Source organism: Anneissia japonica, unplaced genomic scaffold (assembly GCF_011630105.1).
Source record: "Anneissia japonica isolate Jap-2015-1 unplaced genomic scaffold, ASM1163010v1 scaffold17412_len611537_cov169, whole genome shotgun sequence".
NCBI classification, from domain to species: domain Eukaryota; kingdom Metazoa; phylum Echinodermata; class Crinoidea; order Comatulida; family Comatulidae; genus Anneissia; species Anneissia japonica.
The window spans coordinates 270,131-277,318 of record NW_022695890.1 but is presented as its reverse complement, the minus strand read 5'-3'; positions in this window follow the sequence as shown (position 1 = coordinate 277,318).

Sequence of the window (7,188 nt, the reverse complement as noted above, 5' to 3'; positions counted from 1 at the left end):
TATATATATATATATATATGTATATATATGCATGTATAAATGCATACATATATATATACACATACATATGCGTATACACACACACATATATACATATATATACATATATATATATATATGTATATATATATATCATTGCAAATCCACGTGTGTTCTTCAAATTATATATAAGTCGTTGAAACAAAAAATTATGACAACAAGGCATGTAGACTGTAGAACACTTCATTTATTTTCGAAAGAAATTTTCGGCCAGTTCTCTGGCCTTCATCGACTTTACTGAATGTAAAAGTTGGCTGTACTGTACTAAGTAAGTTCTATACTGTACAATATAAATAATACAATAGAGGAGTAGACGGATTATAGGCCAATTATCTAATAGTATATGCGGTAATATAGAGAAATCCGACAGAGAACAAAGCGGTCAAGTATAGAGATAGTGGTGTTACGGATTAAACAATTCTTAATTAAGCGTACATGGTAGAACAATATGGTGGGAAGCGGACTTAACTACACAATAAGTAAATTATTATGAAGTTTTAAAGAGTAAAAGATGGAATATATGAATAAAACAAAAATAAACCTATAGGCTTATAAATAGGCTATATAATGTAAAGATATCTGTAAAGAAATCTTTCGTTCTCTCTGACTGTTTAACCTAAGTATATATATTTTGTTTTCAATTGTGTATCAACATTTTGAGAGAAGTAAATTATGTAATTAACTTTCTGCTGTTAAATGAAAAACAATCAGACTTCTGTATTATACAATTCCATTCAACAAACAGTTAATATATTAAAGCTTCGATAAATCACCTGCATGCCTTCTTTATATGCATGAGAATAGTATCGTCTATAGACTAGACCTATTGTACCATTACTGGTAAAAACCTTTCTTAGAGAATAGTATATACATTTATATCTTCACAGAATATTCTAAACATTATCGAAAATGTTTACGGCAAACTAGAAATATATGATAGAGTAAAGCACGATCTGAAAGAATAAATTTGTTCTAATCATGATTCATGGATACAATTCGTGGCAGCACGCGTACACACGTTCATCTTGGTTGAGCACGAGTAACCACGAAGCAAGCGTGCACGAAGCTGTTTCATTACTCCACTTTCAAACAACGTTCGTTAGTGATGGAATGTGTGTATACGACTTAACGAAGAAAGGGGTAAACAGTTGACGGGCATTATCTAGTCTCTCTTCATCCATAAATATGAATTCGAGGAGGCCTAACGATCGATAAGATAATATGGCAGTTCGAGAAAAATCAAGAAGTTGGCTTTACATATTATGATTACTTTATATTATTGAAATTCTGATTATTATTTATGTATTTATTTATTTCATTTTTATATTTTATTTATTTATTTCTATTTATCGTGTACAGAACAGAAAGATAACGAAAGAAAATGTAATTGAAGACAAATAAAAAGAAAGACAAGGGAAGAAATGAGAAGAAAGCTAAGGAAAGAAAAGAAAGACAAGAAAGAAAAAGAAAGAAAGAAAAGAAAAGAAAGAAAGAAAGGAAAATGAGAATTAAAGACTAAATTCGTAAAAAAAATAATTAATATTAATATTCTAATATTAATATTAATATTACTATAAGTAGCTCAGCCTAATTGGAGGGAGGAGAAAAAGAAATAAATGATAAGTATATATATATTTTAAAAAAAATGCACAACTACAGGATTCTCTTTTAAATGGTTAAATTAGTTTGAATATTTCCAAATAATGGCTAATTTTTTCTAATTAATATGTATTTACAACATAATATAATACAGTGTTGTTAAATATAATATATTCTAATCATGAGATGTAATATGCCAACTAGATTTTCTAGTCAATGTCTGCCAATAACTGATATATTTTCAGTGGTTAAATTTATTATTATTATTATTATTATCGTATTTATTTAATGACTAAGCTTCTTATATTTCTTAAAACAATTTTACTAATCTTTTTACTACGGTACTGAATTTTATTATCTTAATTTGATTAGTCGTGTGATCTCAACTTTGTCGACGTATTTCAACAAATTTCTGTGTTGTAGATTAGGCTTTTATCATTTTTGAAGTCTATTCGCAATTTTATTAATTTATACAGGACCATTTTTTAAAAACAAACTGTTACATCTTGTCTGAAATTGTATCCTTTTATAAATGTTTTAAATTTAAAAAAAATACTTATTCATCATATTCTAATTATTCATCCATTTGTCTTTACGCATGTTGTGTATATATATATATATATATATATATATATATATTATATGTAGGCCTATATATAGGTATATATATATATATATATATATATATTATTTGTAATGAAAAAGATGTTGAATAAATTTGATTCATTTGATTTGATCGAAATTAGATTTGAATATCATTTACAATAGGCCTATCGTTATTAAGTACAAGTATTCATTGAACAGATCTAGCATTTCTGAAACACGCATGTTGTAACTAATAATAATAATACTTTATTATGGTGGATTCAACAGTGCACTTGCTTCATTTCAGCAACAGCTAAATACAAGAACATAACAACACAACATAACATAACATAAAATGCAGTAAAAATAACGTTTAAAAAGCACTATTTTTAGGATCAAGCATTATCATTTCCATTATTATTATTATCATCATCATCATTATTATTATAATTATTATAATACAATATTAATATTTATTGATTAAATCATCAATCCTGCCTAGTATTATTATATTTTCAACAGATAAAAGGAGGGTTCAGATTGTACATACTCATATGTAACGTGCTTTTTTTTTTTTAAATACGTCTTTATAACTGCATACAAATTTGCTAACATTAAAAATGTTACCGTATTGTTTATAACTTTATTCAAAAATTGAAAAGTTCTCTCAATTTCTGGTAAGTCTTGTATCATGATGAAATATAAATAAAAATTGTTTTTATAAGTTTATATTGACTGTACAAAACAAATAATATCATTTTACTATGGAACGAAGAAGAAATAAAGTGGGTTTCAACCCCCACTATAGAGAGAAAAAACGAGGGTTGAAGGTTCAGACATATAGTGCATCCACTTACTTTTAAATGTGTAAAGTAAAAATATTGTTATCCAATACGGACCGATTAGGAAGTTGACTCTGTAGGTGGTTGGCGGTTGTCAAAACAACACATAATTCTCGGTCACCTGGGTTTAGCACTAATGTCGAGAAAACAACTGACATCTCGTTAAAAGAACAATAAATGCGTGCGTCATCGAACCTTAGTTTGTTCACCCTGAAAATTCACCACGGTCGGTTACGGACTCGGAAGTGCGCGTACGGATGCACACATGGTGCCAATAAAAACTCTGACGATAGTTTGGACGCTGTCGCTAGATTCGACGCCACGTACCTGGTATGTGGTTCCTGGGCTCTTCCATTCCGATTTAAGAACAGCCCCTATACGATGTGTCTTCAATAATAATATTTATTAGAACATTTAGATCGGTGGCACTCAAAAATCATTTGGTGCATTAAAAGTGAAATAAAAACAAACAAATTAAAATGCTTAACTACTATATAGTACATAAAATGACAAAATTATTAAACAAAGCATGTAATTCTTAAGTACGCGTACGGGAAAAAAAGACACATGTACTAGCGCTACTGATGAAGCAGCTCCTCAAAAAACATGAGAAGAAAAAACAATTGCATCCCTTCTCACAAGTTTCGAAGAGCCACCTGTCCACCAACTAAATCTACAATAAAGTAGGGTAAACAAAATTGACTGATTAAAAATTAATCAGCAATACAGAAATTTAATCTACGACAAGGTTTGTAAATGCCTAAGTTCGGATCTTTTTCTTCACTCTCGTTTTCCATAATTTTTACACAATTCATCGAAACATTTCTCGACCTCTTTTGTCAGTGAAAGAGTAGTGGCGCCTAAGATGTAACGTAATATAATATTAATATTACAATTCGAAAATATCAATATGGAAGCAATTTGATCGAGTCTTAGACAGGGAGTATATGGAGAACATAGTGCACTCTGGTGTTCGATATGGACTCTAGGGACCCATAATGGACTCTCGGCACCCATAATGGACTCTGGGCTCCCATAATGGGCTCTGTGCCCCTCTTATTACCTCCCAGCACTTTATTACAGAGCCCTGATATTATCATTCCAGTAAATAGACACCAAAAGGTAGCAAATTAAAACAGTGGCTTGTTTCTAACTCATGATCAAATGGCAACACTTCGTTTATTTCCAATTCCCGACTCAAAATGGCCCCACTAAAAGCTTAGAATTTATGGCTAAACGAAGCAATAAAGTGAAGGGCTACTAAAATATACGGAAGAATTAAAAAGAATGTACAATAATGACGATGCACGCAACTACTACCATAGTAAAATTGACTTAAAACATCGGAGATAGTACATCTTCCTTTTCTTTATATTGGTATTTTTTATTCCATTCTTTCTTCAGTAACTTCCATTATTCTAGCGATTGTTTGAGTTCAGTTCTTTCCTTTATGACTCTGCATCTGTCTCTTATACACATCTAGATGTGTATAAGAGACAGATATACATATAAGTCCAGGCCTAGTAAAGAATAAAAATGCTACGATGCGTCTGGCATTGGCCAGCAAAAATATTTTCTCGTTCTATTTTCACTTGTAAATTTACAAAGTAGATAATTAAAAGTTTGAATTTTGTTGTTCAAATATATCAGGTAAACACAGTCATTATTTTAAGTCCTATTGTGTGCCCTGTTGACATGCATATACTGCAAAACTAAACAAGAAATATAGATTAGAAATCAACATAAAAATCATTAATCCACATGATAATAACACCTAAGAAATCAGTAGTAAGACCCAACATCTTTGTATCGATAATCTGTAAAGAATTATTATTATATTATATTATATTGGCATCACTGAAGCAAACAAGATAATAAATAAAATTGACCTTGATAAAAGAACACTTATAATTTGTTGACTTATATTACCGGTATCTGTTAATTGTTAATCACAATTGTCTTCATCTATCCGCGCTAGGCATACAACTGACTTATGTAGGTATCGTATACAGTTTTGCTAGGCCGATGAGGAGGTGACTATGAAAATTACATATCTCTATACAGGCAGAAGTAGTCAACGAATTGATAACAAGGCTTAGGCTACGGACTTCAAAATATAAAATGAGCAGGGCCTGATTAAGTTTTCTTCAACATAACAATCAAATCAAATATACGGTTAAAATTTAGCAAATAATCCAAATCAACAACATTAGGCTATAACGTAGCAAAATTAATTTCAATAGATAAATAAATAACAATAATAACAGCAATAATGATAACAATAATCATTATATAATGAAAAAATAATTGAGTACCGTCCGCGATATATGCTAATTGATCTTTAAGATTTTAGAAAAGCTATGTTGGATATATCTATACAAAATGTTCAAATAATTATATATAGTATTATAAAACCTAAATGAAATTTTTTGAAGAAAGTTATAGGGCTACATCTGTCATAGGCCGATGAGGAGGTAGCTGCGAAAATTGCGTATCTCTTCACTGGCAGTTGTAAAACGAGGCTTAGACTACGGATTTATAAAATATAAAATTGAGCAGTGCCCGTTTAGGCTTGCTTCAACATGACAATCAAGTGCCTGTAATACGGCTAAACTTTAACAATCAAAACCAACAAAATCATGAAAGAGCAAAATTTAATCATGATAAATATATAATAATAAACAACAACAACAATAATAATAATAATAGTAATAATAACAATAACAGTAATAATAATAATAAAAATAACAATAGGTTTATAATAGCAATAACGATAATAATAACAATAGCAACAATAATAAAAAAAAATCTGGGCCTGTTTTTCATTAGGTTGTCGCTTGTATTCAACTCATCAAAGCAGTTAATACACAAATACAGTATTAAAACACTTGAAGTAGAAATTATAATAAACAAATAATATCTAGCATATAGATATGGAGCATATCTAACTTTAAAATAACATTTTTCAGTATCTGTTTTCGGCCAATTTTATCTGATAAAGACCTATTATAAAATCGTATCCTGAGAAAATAGAATGAACGAATAAACCACCTAGCGTATAAATATGGAACGCATCTAGAAAGACCATTTTTCAGTGTATGTTTTTGGCCTAACATTTTATTATCTGACACGTCATTTATAAGCAGTGTCAGATGTATGATTACTGTCTGTAATACAGAACGACACGTGGGAGTTGAGCAAATTATAGAGTTTATTGGAGACCCTTCATTAACATGCATGAAGAATAAAAACGATGATCAGAAGATGAGCAGCAAGAATTAGGAACATTATCTAATCCATCAGCCTCCGGGTTTGATGTATCAAGTTCGATTCTGATCAAGGCCAAACTCGCATCACCAGCGGGGAAACGCTAAAAAAGACTGCGCTGAAAAAAAATGTTTAAACTCCCTGCAAAAGAAAATATTAAACTCTCTCTCTCTCTCTCTCTCTCTCTCTGTGGAAACTATAATCATAAATAAACACGTTTTGTCCGATTTTGTGGGTTTGAAAATTAACCATATTCAAGCTCTAACGTACAATAATTAAGCCCAAATATGTAGTAATCCAGGGGTGGCGCCAGGATTTGCCCTCGACGAGGTGTCAGATTTTCCCGACAAAAGGAAAGTAGGCGTGGTCAAAATTCGATTAAAAGGTTTCGAAAGTGGTCCAGAGTCTACTAGTACTAATATGTAGAAAATACATATAATTTTTTTTCTCCCCAACGAATTGTGCTTTCTCCGACGGGGCGCCCTGGCACCCCCCCCCACCCCCGCTGGCGCCATCCCTGCTGTAATCAGATTTCAAAACAATAACAGTATACGTACTTCACCTAAAAGAATTATTTCAGTTTCTTAAAATTATTTAAAATAAATTAATTTAATTAATGTAGCGGGCTAAAAACAATACAAAGGGTTTACCAAAAAGGATCGTTTAATAACAACACCTTAGATGTTTAGGACCTAAATTAATAATACTATACTACTGCGAATAGTAAGCCTATTATTATTATTATTGTTATTGTAATTATTTTTATTATTATTATTATTATTATTATTATTATTATTATTACTATTATTATTATTATTATTATTACTATTATTATTATTATTACTATTATTATTAT